The sequence below is a fragment of the Oryx dammah genome, unplaced genomic scaffold (assembly GCF_014754425.2).
Source record: "Oryx dammah isolate SB20612 unplaced genomic scaffold, SCBI_Odam_1.1 HiC_scaffold_1, whole genome shotgun sequence".
Lineage (NCBI taxonomy): Eukaryota > Metazoa > Chordata > Mammalia > Artiodactyla > Bovidae > Oryx > Oryx dammah.
Genome location: NW_024070185.1, coordinates 69,964,319 through 69,979,262, shown reverse-complemented (window position 1 = coordinate 69,979,262; position 14,944 = coordinate 69,964,319).

The following is a 14,944-nucleotide window of genomic DNA, read 5'->3' as shown; positions in this document are numbered from 1 at the left end:
CAGCAGCAGCAGCCCTTGAACTCAAAATTACTAAAACAATCCCCTGACGTCAGATGAAAGAGATCAAGTCAGGGAGAGTGCTTGACATCAATATGCTGCCTGCGCTAGTGGTAAAGTACCTGCTTGCCAGTGTAAGAGATATAAGAGGCATAGGTTAGATTCCTGGATCAGGAAGATCCCCTGGAGGAGGGCATGGTAATCCACCCCAGTATTCTTGCCTGGAGAATCCCACGGAGAGAGGAACCTGGTGGGCTACAGTCCAAAGGGATGCAAACAGTCAACCTTTGGCAACTTGGCACACACACATAAGAATAAAATTTCCCTTAAGGCCAAGTCATGCTAGGTTATGCTTAACTTCATAAAGTTAGTTTCCAGTTTGTGTGGAGAAATGGTGAAGTATTAGAGAAAGTTTCTGATAACCGTTTGAAAAGATTGTACACAATCAGGTGTCTAGTTCTTAACTGTCAGTAGAATTATGGATTTACAGTTCAAAAGGATAGATATTTGGTATTTAATTTTAATATAAAGGAGGCTTCCCTGTGGCTCAGACAGTAAAGAATCCGCCTGGAATCTAGGAGACCTGGGTTCAATCCCTAGGCCGGGAAGATCTCCTGGAGAAGGGAATGTCTACCCACTCCAGTATTATTGCCTGTAGAATTCCAGTAGAAGAACTTGGAGGGCTTCAGTTCATGGGTTGTAAAGAGTCAGACATGACTAAGCAACTAACATTTTAACTTTTTCTTCAACATAAAGAGAATTTGACTGATCAGCCTTAGTGTTCAACATTTTAGACTTTCAAAAGGCTGCCCGAGGAACCAGTTTCTGATTCACAAATTTGCAGTACTGATGATAGCTGGCATACTCTAGAAGACTTGTAGAAAAGAAAAAGAGAGAGCTGAGGACAGGCAGCGGAACTCTAGCACTTGTGGTACCATCGATAGACATGAGAGGGAGCAAGAGTTCACAGATTTCTGAAAAAGGAAATCAGCAAATTCCTCAGACTGATATTTACACACAAACCCAGAGAAGATACATCCTCAGAAAAGGTTTGAGAGAACCCCATAATCTCTAAACAAACTTATTGGTGAAGTTCTTATAAGGTCAGTTCATACAGATTGTGAAAGGTGTTTTTTTGTTGTTGTTGTTTGTTTTTCCAGTGTATAGATCCTAACAAAGACACATTAAGAAACAGGAAAACATGGGCCATTCAAAGGAGAAAAATAAATGTAAATGGAAAACCTAACTCAAACTAACCTAACCTAACCCTAAACCTAACTCTAAACCTAATCTAACCTAACCCTCCAAAACTTAACTCTAAACAAATGGAAGTATATGAATTATCCAACAAATAAGTCAAAATAACCTTTATAAAGATGCTCAAAAGTTCAAGAAAACAATGCATGAACAAAATGAGAATATAAATTAGAGGTTAAAATAAATTAAAAAGAACCAGACAGAAATTTGGAGCTAAAGAACATAATAATTCATTTGAAAAACTTACTAGGGGAAGAGGAGGAGCATTCAACATCAGACTTTTTCAGGCAGAAGAAAGAATCCGTGGGCTTGAAGCCATATCATTGAAAATTATCCAGTCAGAGAAGCAAAAAGAAAAAAAGGATGAAAAAGTATAAAGAAAGCCTAAGCGATTGATGAGACACCACCATAAAGAGCAATACACGCATTATGGAAGTCCCAGGAGAAGAAGAGACAAAAAGGAAGAAAGGTTATTTGAAGAAATCATGGCCAAACATGTCTCAAAGCTGGCGAAGAAAAAGTACATTTAGTTTCAAGAATCCTAGTGAATTCCAATAAGGATGAACCAAGAGTGAACATCCAGACACATTATAATCAAATTGTTAAGAGTCAAAGACAAAAACAATTTTAAGTGGAGCAAGAGAAAAGCAACTCATCACATACAGGGGAGTAGCCCTTAGATTATTAGCAGACTTCTCAACAGAAACGCTATAGGTAGAAAGGAATGAAATGATATATTCAAAGTACTAAAAGAAAGAAATTGCCATCCAAAAATGCAAATTCTGGCAAAACTGTTCTTTAAAATGAAGGAGAAGTAAAGACAGATAAGCCAAAGTTGAGAAAGTATCTCACTTCAAACCAGCCTTAAAAGAATTGTTAAAGTGAGTTCTTCCAGGTGAAATGAAAACATACTAGATAGTAACAAGGCATATGGAAGTATAAAGCTTGCTGGTAAGGGTAAATGCATAAACAAATGCAGAATACAGTATTACAACAGTGGTGGTAGATTAAATCACTTTCAGTTATGGTGTAGAAATTAAAAGGAAAAATGTAATAAGAACATGTTAAAGATATATAATATAAAAGATATAAATTGTGACATCAATAATATAAAGTGTGGTGAGACAGGGAAGAAGTTAAATAGTTTTTATATGTAATTTAAGTTATTATCAGCTGAAAACAAACTTTTACAAATAAGATCATATAAATGAATTTGCTTACAAAACAGAAAGAGACTCACAGACTTAGAAAATGAACTTAGGGATAATTATTTCTTGGCCTGTATGAAAAACTATTTTGCCAGGGGAAAGGGATAGTTAGGGAGTTTGGGATGGTCATGTACAGACTTCTGTGTTTAAAAGGACCTATTGTATAGCACACTGAACACTGCTCAGTGTTACCTGTTTTCTGGATGGCAGGGGGATTTGGGGGAGAATGATACATGTATACGTATAGCTGAGTTCCTTCACTGTTCACCTGAAACTGTTAGGAGAATATTGTTATACTCTCATACAAAATGAAAAGTTTAAAAAGTTTAAATAAATATAAATAAAACAAAGCTGACAAATTAAAAAAAAAAGATAATAAGATGTTCCATGTAAGCACAATTGTAACCATAAAGAAAATATCCATAGAAGACAAAAAGAAAAAGAAATGAAACAATCTCACCTAAAAATCAATAAAACAGAAAGAAGAAAGCAAGAAAGGGAAAAAAAAAAAGGGACAAAAATGTTATAAACCAAACATAAAACAATTAACAAAATTGCAACTATATGAGCAGTTATATGTCCTAAGATGGATAATATAGAAGAAATGGATAAATTCCTAAAAAACACACAACCTAACAAAACTGAATCATGAAGAAATAGAAAATCTGAACATGCTTATAACTAACAAGTGTATTGAATCAGGATGCAAAAACCTCTCACCAAAGAAAAGCTCAGGACCAGATGTCTTCACAGGAGAATTCTATTAAACATTTAATAAAGAATTAGTCCCAATCCTCAAACTTATCCAAAAACCTGAAGAGGAGGGAATACTTCTTAACTTATTTTATGAAGCCAGCATTACCTTAACACCATAGCCAGGAAAAGACACTATAAGAAAAGATAACTATAGCCCAACATCCCTGATGAGTACAAATGGAAAAAATCTCAACAAAATACTCATAAACAGAACTCAATAGCACACTAAAATGATCTTACACCATAACCAAGTGGAACATATCTCTAGGTTGCAAGGATGATTCAACATGTGAAAAACATTAACAGATCAAAGGATTAAAATCACATGATCCTCTTAACAGACACAGAAAACCACTTGACAAAACTGAACACACTTTCATGATAAAAATTTCAACAAACTAGGAATAGAAGAAAATTACCTCAATATAATAAAAGCCATATCTGAAAAGCTCACAGCTAATATTATATTCAAAAGGGGAAAACTGGAAATTTTTCCTCCAAGATCAGGAACAAGGCAAGGATGCCCACTCTCACCACTTTTGTTCAACATAGTACTGGAAGTCCTAGCCAGAGCAATTTGACAAGAAAAGCATCTAAATTGGAGAGAGAGAAGTGAAGTTATCTCCGATTGCAGATTATATGATCTTATATGTAGAAAATCCCAAAGACATCAAAAGAACTGTCAGACCTAATAAAAAGAAATTCCACGAAGTTTCAGGATAAAAAATCAACACACCAAAATCAGTTGCATCTCTATACACTAACAACATGCTAGCTGAAAGTAAAATTAAGAATAACAAAATCATTTATGATAGCCTTGAAAAACTAAGATAGGATAAAACTTAACTATGGAGGTGAATGATTTATACACTGAAAGCTGCAAAACACATGATTAAAAAAATAAAAGAAAACAAATGGAAAGACATACAGGTCCATGGATTGGAAGACTTAATATTGTTAAAATGCTTATACTGAAACATTATATAGATTCAATGCAATCCTTGTCAGAATCCCAATGGCATTTTTGAAGAAGAAAAAGGAGCAATTCTAAAATTCTTAAGAATCCATAAAGTGCTTTGAATAGTCAAACCAATCTTGAGAAAGAAGAAAAAAGATGGAAGTATCACACTTCCCGACTTCAAACCACATTATGAAGCTATAATAATCAGAACAGTATAATACGGGCATAATGACAGTCATATAGACCAATGAAATAGAATAGAGAGCCCAGAAACAAACCCACATGTATAAAATCAACTCATATTCTATAAGGGTGCCAAACCTACATGAAGGGAAAGAATACTCTCTTCAATAAATAATGTTGGAGAAACTAGATCTCCACACACCAAGGAATTGAAATTGGACCCTTAATTTACACCACACACACACACACACACACAAAAAAAAAAAACTCAGAATGGATTAAAGACTTACAAACAAGAACTAAAACCACAAAATTCCAATAGGAAAACATAGGGGAAATTTTTTTATAACATTGGTCTTGGCAAAGATTTCTTGGATATGACCCCCAAAACACAGGCAACAAAAGCAGAAATAGACAAGTGGGATCATATCAAACTAAAAACCTCCTACACAGCAAAGGAAACCTTCAAACCAGAGTGAAAAAGCAACTTACAGAATGAAAGAAACTATTTGCAAGCCATATATCTATCTGATTAGAGGCTAATAACCAAAAAAATAAAAGGAACTCATAAAGCTCAAAAGCAAAACAAAACAAAAAACAATCTTAATAAAAAATGTGCAAAGGACTTGCATAGACATTTCTCAAGAAAAGATTTACAAATGGTCTACAGGTATATGAAAAGATGTTCAACATCACTAATCATCAAGGAAATACAAATCAAATTCATAATGAGATACTACCTATTACCTATTAAGATGGCCTATCACCTCTTCAGAATTACTGAGATGGTAACTGTAGCAATGAAATTAAAAGATGCTTGCTCCTTGGAAGGAAAACTATGACAAACATAGACAGTGTCATAAAAAGCAGAAACATCACTTTGCAGACAAAGGTTCACATAATCAAAGCTATGATTTTTCCAGTAGTCATGTACGGATGTGAGAGTGGGACCATAAAGAAGGCTGACCACCAAAGAATTGATGCTTTTGAACTGTGGTGTTGGAGAAGACTCTTGAGAGTCCCCTGGACTGCACGGAGATCAAAGCAATCAATCCTAAAGGAAATCAATCCTGAATATCCATTGGAAGGACTGATGCTGAAACTGAAGCTCCAATAATTTGGCCACCTGATGCAAAGAGCTGACTCATTGGAAAAGACCCCAATGCTAGGAAAGATTGAAGGTAGGAGGAAAAGGGGATGACAGAGGATGAGATGGTTTGGATGGCATCACTGACTCAATGGACATGAGTTTGAACAAACTCCAGGAGATAGTGGAGGGAAGGGAAGCCTGGAGTGCTGCAGTCATTGGGGTTGCATAGAGCTGGACATGACTTAGTAACTGAACAATGATTAAGATGGCAGAAAGAAAGAAAGAAAGATATATAGGAAGTAAGAAAGGAAGAAAGGAAGAAAGGAAGGAAGAAAAGAAGAAAGGAGGGTGGGAAGGAAGAAGAGAAGGGAGAGAGAAAAAGGAAGGTAGGGAGCATAGGAGTGAAATAGAGAAAGAAAGAGAATAAAAGAATATAACAGGTATTGATGAGAATGTGGCGTGATTGGAATTCCTATGTCTTGGTGTGCATGTAAAATGGTGCAGTCACTAAGAAAAACATAGAATTTTCTAAAAACATTAAAAATTCAGCTACCTTATCATTCAGTGATTCCACTTCTGGGGATTTATCCAAAAGTATTTGAAATAGGATCTTGAAGAGGTATTTGTATTCTCATGTTCATAAAAGCTTTATTCACAGTCACCAAAAGCTGGAATCAATCCTAATGTCCATTGATGAATGAATGGATAAAGAAAATGTGGTTTACAGACACTTGAAATATTAAAGACTTGGAAAAGAAGGAAATCTTGTCATATGCTACAATATGCATGAACTTTGTCGACATTATGCTAAGTGAAATAAGTCAGTCACAGGAGGACAAATACTCCTTGATTCCACTGGTACAAGGTAAATAAAGTAGCCAAACTCACGTACTGTGTGCTAATGTCCGACTTTAGTCATGTCCGACTCTTTGCCATCCTATTGAAAGGGTAACAAGCAGGAAAGCTAGGGATCCGCAAGCTGAGTAAATAGACTGCAAGTGTGAGACATTTTTTTTTTCTCACTTAAGCAGCAGGAGGAAACAAACTACAAGTGTCAGACTTTTTCCTTTCTCTATACAAAATTAAAAGGAGATTTCTTTTAAAATTCTGTGTTGTCCTGACAACACCTGCTTCCACCCTAACTTAACTTTTCTCAAACCTTTAGCTAACCAATGCATTTTTCTTATGGAAATGTTTTTCTTAAGCCTTGTTAATGAACTATGAATTTACTTTAAACTCTTTCTTCAAGTCAGTTCCACTTAAGACTCAGAACCGATAATGGCTCAACAAACCAGTATGTTTTACTCATGGAAATATTCTCTTAAGCTGTGTTAATGAAACTAAGTATTTACTCAGAAACCTGCCTTTCTTTAAGATTCATGTCAATTGTTTTATGGCTCGAGATGACTCACCTTGTGCCAGTGCTATCTCAAAATGCATGTTGTGGATGAGGGGCCTGGTGCCACTCTCTGAGTTTGGAGACATTTCCTTTCTCTAAATAGCAGCTTGCTAATAGGTATATAACTTCTTGCTAAAAACTAGCAAGGGGGCACTCTTTCTGCCCTCTTCTGATGTCTCTGTCAGAAGCTTTCTCTATCTCTTTTATACTTTAATAAAACTTTATTATACAAAAGCTCTGAGTGGTAAAGCCTCATCACTGGCCCCAGATCGAATTCCTCTCCTCTGGAGGCCAAGAATCCTGGTGTTGTTCATTGCCCATAGTGGCAACCTTTCACTATGGACTATAACCTGCCAGGCTCCCTTGTCCATGGGATTCTCCAGGCAATAATACTGGAGTGGATTGCCATTTCCTTCTCCAGGGGATCTTCTTGACTAAAGGATCAAACCCCTGTACCTTGTGTCTCCTGCACTGGCAGGCAGGTTCTTTACCACAGCGCCACCTGGGAAGCCAAACTCATGGAAGCAGAAAATAGAATGGTGGTTCCCAGGGGCTGGGGAAAATGGGGCACTGCTCAGTGAATATAGAGTTTCAGTCATGCAAGATGGGAAAGTTGTTGACATCTGCTGTATAACCATGTGCATGTAGCTAACAGTACTGTTTGTAGTATACACTGAAGTACATTTTAAGAGAGTAGATTATGTGTTATGTATTATTTAACCACAATTTTTTAAAAAAGCAATACAAAGATCAAATATAAGCAAAATAAGATTCATAAATTAAATTTAAATGATTAAATAAATATTAGTTGGGGAGATTTGTAACATTATTAATTCAATCCAGTCTGGCAATCATGGTTCATGGTATTTACCAAAAGAAGTTAAAATTTTATGTCTACAAAATTGCATACAAATGTTTATAGCAGCTTTACCCAACCCTACCAAAACTTGGAAGCAACCGAGATGCCCTTCAGTAGGTGAATGGATAAATAAATGTTGGTACATCCAGACAATGGAATATTGTTCAGCACCAATAATGAGCTAACAAGTTATGAAAAGACATAGAGGAAACTTAAATGCATATTGTTCAGTTGCTAAGTCATGTCCAACTCTTTGCAACTATGTGGACTGCAGCACATCAGGCCTCCCTGTCCCTCACTAACTCCTGGAATTTGCCCAAGTTCATGTCCTATGAATCAGTGATGCTATACAACCATCTCATCCTCTGCTGCCCTCTTCTCCTTTTGCCTTCAATGTTTCCCAGCATCAGGGTCTTCAATGCCAATCTAAATGCCACTCTTAAAATGCCAGCCTTCAAATGCCAATGTAAAAATTCTACATATGGTATGATTTTAACTGTATGACATTCCAGTAAAGGCAAAATTCTGGAGACAATAAAAGATCAATGGTGTCCAAGCTGAGGCAAGGGATGAATAGGTAGAGTACAGAGGATCTTGAGAGAAGAAATGTATAATTTGTTGATGAATCTTAGAGCCTGTAGCCTTTCAAAAATTATTGCCTAAAAAAAGAAAAAAACATATGTATCTGTCATGTTTCAGTCTATTCATACATGTATCTTGAATCTTCACAATGTTGTAAATTAGATACTATCTTTGTTTAATGAATGAGGAGACAGTGGCTTCCAGAAGTCAAGCTACTCACTAGAGTTACACAACTGGGAAGTGCAGGGCTGGGTTCAAGGTCTTCTGAGTCCGGTCCTCATGCTTCTATAAGGCTGCTGTCTCTAACACTTTCTATTTAGCTGTTTGACCTGGTCAACACCATTACTTGTTGTCTTAGTCAACTGCAGTGACTATAACAAAATACCATATTCTGGGGGCCTAAACGGGGCTCCCCTGGTGGCTTACTGGTAAAGAATCCACCTGCAATGCAGGAGTCACAGGAGCTGTGGGTTTGATCCCTGGGGCAGGAAGATCCCCTGGAGGGGCAACCCACTCCAGTATTCTTGCCTGAAGAACCCCATGGACAGAGAAGTCTGACGGGCTACAGTCCATAGGGTTGCAAAGAGACACAACTAAAGTGACTTAGCAGGCATGCACAAGGGCTTAAATGACAGGCATTTATTTCTCACAACTCTGGAGACTGAGAAATCCAAGATCAAGGTGCCAACAGATTCAGTTCTTGGTAAGGACCTGTTTTCTGCTTGTAGACAGTTTCTTTCTTGCTGTGTCTTCACATGGCCCTTGCTCAGTGCCTTTGAATAGAGATAGAGACTTCTGGTCTTTCTTATTCTAAAGACACTAATCCCATCCTGAAAATCCCACTCCCAAGACCCCATCTAAATCTAATTATCTCTCAAAGGTCCTACCTTCAAATACCATCATGTCAGGTGTTAGAATTTTAACATATGAATTGGGTGTGGGGTGACATAAATATTCATTCCAAAGCATCTGCTCTCTATCAACTTGTCAGCTCTTGGTCACTGTTCTGACCATCTCTGAGTCCTCAGCTTCTCCTTAAAGCTAGAAGGTGAAAGCGACAACAATCGTTGTCAATCCCTATCAACACTTGTCAATGACTTTCTGCCCCTTTGACTACATAGATGTAATTATGATGATTTTATGCATCTTTAAAAACACTTATATGAGTTAGTATGACTTCCCTGGTGGCTCAGACGGTAAAGCATCTGCCTACAATGTGGGAGACCCAGGTTTGATCCCTGGGTCGGTAAGATCCTCTGGAGAAGGAAATGGCAACCCACTCCAGTACTCTTGCCTGGAAAATCCCATGGACAGAGGAGTCTGGTAGTCCACAGTCCACGGGGTCGCAAAGAGTCGGACACGACTGAGTGACTAAACTTTCACTTTCAGGATGTTTCGTTAATTCACATATTCAATAGATCCTTAGAAGTTTTAAGCTGAAGGTAAACATCTCGTTTTTATAGATGAAGAGATTGAGGTTCAGGGAGAAAAAAGAACTTAATTCACAGCCTCATTTATTTATTCCACCATATGCATCACCAAATGAAATAATTTCATTTATGTGTTTTTTTTGTTTGTTTGTTTTAAAGTTACTAAGCCAATAAGATAGACTCAGTGAAGGCAGAAGCTGTTTTTATCTTCTCGATGAGATTAATTCCATGAGAACAGGGATTTTTATCAGTGTCATACCCTCAGAGTTTAGATAAAATATATTTCTTAATATTTTAATATACTCTCAATTTAAATTATATGATTTTTGGAGATAAACACTATTAAGTATAAACATATATTTAAGTGCAGTAATAACATTCATTCATACAAATGACCATAACTACAGTCTCTTCATACTTGAAGGCTTATTCTAAACCTTCTTATATATTCAGAGATTACAGTCTTTTGAAACTTTCTGCCTTTCAATAGCATGTGAATCCTCAGACATGTAACTTTTATCTCAATTACTCTTTTTTTTATGAGACTTAAGTCAGATACACATATAAAATCATGGATGGCATCATCAACTCAATGGAGATGAGTTTGAGTAAACTCCAGGAGATGGTGAAGGGCAGGGAAGCCTGATGTACTACAGTCCATGGGGTCACAAAGAGCTGGACCTGACTGAGCAACTGAACCACAAAATCCCAAAGTAACTTGGATGTCACATGATCTTAGTTGCTTTTGATCACCAGTGTCATTTCATGATATACAAAGAATCCTGAAAATTTTTTCTTGTATTTCCTTTTGGTTAAATTTGTCTTTTATATCTCCCAAAATTCACTCATAAACACCTGACAAAAAGATTGTTGATAATTTGAATCTCATATTATTTTCTTGAAGTTTTGTGTGCCTGCATTTTTTGCATATTCCATGGGTCTAACTTGAGAGACTTGACAGTTTCTGAATGACTCTCCTAGAGGCTTCCCAAATGGCTCAGCAGTAAAGATTCTAGCTGCAATGCAGTATGCACAGGGGATCCAAGTTCATTCCCTGGGTTGAGAAAATCTGTTGGAAGAGGGAATGGTGACCCTCTTCAGTATTCTTGCCTGGGAAACCCCATGGACAGAGGAACCTGGTGGGCTACAAGCCATGGAGTCTCGAAGAACTGAACACGACTGAGCACATGACTCTATTTCTGTATACCCAATAACTTGCTCTAAGATACTGCCACATAGAGCTATCTTTTCATTACACAATTCTTGAACGGATGAATAAAGGCAGAAAGAATTGGACTATAATTCCCAGTTCAAACTTTATCCCCACCACATCAGGTTGAAGAGCATCTGTGAGTATAAGCTTATATAGCATTGATGGATATTTTAAAATTGCTTTGTGCTCTGTGCTTTACAAACCATAATACCTCAGATAAAATTTTAATAAAGATCTTATTAATATTAATCAAGAAACCAAAGGGGTAAGCTTGTTACTAATGCCTTAAGGAATCTTAATGCCAATCAATAAGATGTAAAAAAATGACATACCTCCAACAAATAAACTTAATTCTCTTACTCTGAATACTATTCTGAAATAATGGTGTATCTCAGATTCTTGTGAGTATTCATAACCTCCTTTCTCTCCCAATAAAATATAGAACCAAGAAGAGACAAAGGAAGGAATTTGGAAAGTCGAGTTGCTTGCAATAAAATATGTTTCTTAAACTTCAGTGTTTACTTGACTGAAATGTACCATTGCCCATAATTGATTACTTTTAAGGTTTCTGGTGTTTGTACTATGTTTAAATCATAAGACTCACTGAAAGGCAACACATTTCCATATAAGCTGAATAAAGGATATAAGAACAGTGGAAAACAGAGTGAGACATGTGAAAGATAAAAACTAAAACAGGAAAATATGATGGCAAGCTAATGTGGCACAGTACCCATGCTGTCTCAAAAGGTTTGGCTTGAGTTATTGTTTTGAGAAAGCACTCCTTGGAAATATTTGTCTTTAGCTATTAATTGCCCCACTTGGGCACTGTCAGGCCATCAGTAACTTCCAAAGCTTTAATTTCAAGTGAGTAAGCAAGAGGAAAGTATTTCAATGTCACCCAATTTCGAAATGGGAATCAAGCACGAGGGTGCCTTTCACGAACTTGTATCAGGCAAGGGAATGGATATCAAAAATATTCAAGATGTTGCAAAATAGATTTTATAAGCAGAGGTATTGACTTCCTTTTAAATTTGTCTTTTAAATTTGAGGTATGGTTTGCTTACGATGTCATGTTAATTTTTCCTGTACAACAAAGTGATTCAGTTATTCATAGATTCTTTTTTATATTCTTTTCCATTTTGGTTTATCATAGGATATCAAATACAGTTCTCTGTACTATACAGCATGATCTTGTTGTTTAGCCATTCTATATATAATGGTTTACATCTGCTAACCCAACCTCCCACTTCACCCCTCCCCCAACCCTCTTGGCAACCCCCTACCCCTTGGCAACCACAAGCCTGTTCTCTATGTCCATGAGTCTGTTTCTGTTTTGTAAATAGGCTCATTTGTGCCATATTGTAACACCAAAAACATTTCGTACTGGGGTATAGCTGATTAAAAATGTGATAATTTCAGGTGAACAGTGAAGGGACTCAGCCATACATATACATGTATCCATTCTCCCCACAAGCCACCTCGCATCCAGGCTGTTGTGCAAAATTTTAGATTTCACATATGAGTGATATCCTATGGTATTTGTCTTTCTCTTTCTGACTTACTTCACTTAGTGTGATAATCTCTGGTTATATCCATGTCGTTGCAATGGTATTACTTTGTTCTTTTTTATGGCTGAGTAGCACTTCAGTGTATATATATATATATATATATATATATATATATATATCAATCACATTTTCACATTTATGTATATTCATATTGACATATCAGTTCAGTTCAGTAGCTCAGTCGTGTCCAACTCTTTGCGACCCCATGAATGGCAGCATGCCAGGCCTCCCTGTTCATCACTATCTCCCGGAGTTCACTCAGACTCACATCCATCGAGTCCATGATGCCATCCAGCCATCTCATCCTCGGTTGTCCTCTTCTCCTCCTGCCCCCAATCCCTCCCAGCATCAGAGTTTTTCCAATGAGTCAACTCTTCTCATGAGGTGGCCAAAGTACTGGAGTTTCAGCTTTAGCATCATTCCTTCCAAAGAAATCCCAGGGTTGATCTCCTTCAGAATGGACTGGTTGGATCTCCTTGCAGTCCAAGGGACTCTCAAGAGTCTTCTCCAATACCACAGTTCAAAAGCATCAATTCTTCGGCCCTCAGCCTTCTTCACAGTCCAACTCTCACATCCATACATGACCACAGGAAAAACCATAGCCTTGACTAGACGGACATTTACATATAAATATATGTAATATATGTAAATAAATATATTTACATACATTCATATGTACATGTTGAATAATTGTATTTAAATATTATTCATATTTACATGCATATGTATATTGATACATAAATATATGTCTATATATATATCACATTTTCTTTATTCCTTCATCTGTTGGTGGCGATTTCAGTCATTTCCACATCTTGGCTATTGTAAATAGCACTGCTCTGTGTCCTGGGTGTTCATTGCAAGGACTGATGCTAAAGCATCAGTCTATTAGGAAGAAACTCAGAAGCTTGTAACAGCCAGCCGGTAACAGTAAGAAGGTAAATACACCAGCCTCTGTCACTTTGACATCAATTGACTAATTGGCTCCAGGTTTTCTTGAGGTTTCTCTTAGTGTATTTATAACCACAAAAGCAGTTATTTTGGTCCCAAGATAAAAAGGTTTTTATGCAATGGTGCATATTTCTAAGGTAACTATGTTTCCATTGTCAAAACTTCCATCAAAGAGGGGTAGAGGGGTGAATGCTACCTACCCCATTTATTTTGTTAGGCAACAGCTTTACCAAAGTATTGGTTTGGAACTTAACCTATTTTCTATTGCACAGTTGCTAGTTGAAAGAAGGAAAAATGCTTTTCAAATGATTTCATCTTTTCTGATATCATGAAGAAGGAAAATATCTTAGACACCAATGTCCTAGGACATTCTATTCTCTAACCTGGTACCCAGAACTCGTGCATGCTGATTAAATGCAAGGGAAGAGGCAGATGTCCAAAAGATAAGTGAATCCAACTGTTTTCCCTGCTTTTTATTAATGCCATGCTCCAGCTGTTCCATCTTTATACTGGTAAAGTCTCAATCAGTATGAAGGATGAAATAGCAGAAAGTAGAGATGTTCTGGAACACTGAAGTGACAAAATAATATTTCATACAAAATTGAAGATAACATCCAAAAACTGGGCCCCAAAATTTCTGCATATTGACACTTTTCAGAAGGAAACAGTTGCTGACCACTATCCTACCGGAAAACAAGACAACAGTCTCCATGATTCTATTAGCCAATTGGCAAATCCCCAATTGTCCTCAATTAAGACTATCCCCAAGAAAATACCAAAAGAAAGAGAGAGCAAATATGTGTGGTTTTTTTAAGCCTTTCTTTCTCACACACAAATGAAGGAGACCACAAGAATGAACAAAGTTTAACAATAGCAAAAACAAATTAAAAGTAGTACCAGCCTTCACTTTGCTGGAAGCTACATGCAGCTCAACGATGACAAGTAAGATGTTCATTCTTAGTCTAAAAAATGTTTTCCTGGGACAGCTGGCAGGCATGGCTCAGTCTGAACATCTGGTTTGATGTACCTAGACTCCTTGGAGCCATGGTCTGAAGTCCTGGTATGATTTAGTTAACTCTTTATCTTTTGCAGAACTAAACAGAATTCCCAACTTTTTAGTGTGTGGTTCTTGGGAAGTTTGTAGGAAGATGTATCCACCCTGGCTTTGCTTGGAGATAAACGATTTCAAAGGATTAAACTTGACACTTTAGCCCCAAGTTACTGTCATTCTATTGTTTACTGCCACTGGAAAGCCATATTTGTTGTTTATGTAGGGTCTTTCATTTACAGATTTCAAAGTACTCACTGACATGGTCTGATGGCAGAAATGAATAATGTTCATATTTGAAGGATGAGAAAGAAGAGACATCAGAATCCCACAGTAAGTTAAAGGAAATGCAATTAAAAAAAAGAAAAAGAAAGAAAGAATCTGGCCCTTACATTACAATGCACAGTCATTTTATATGATAGAGTTCTCTAGGGGGAGAATG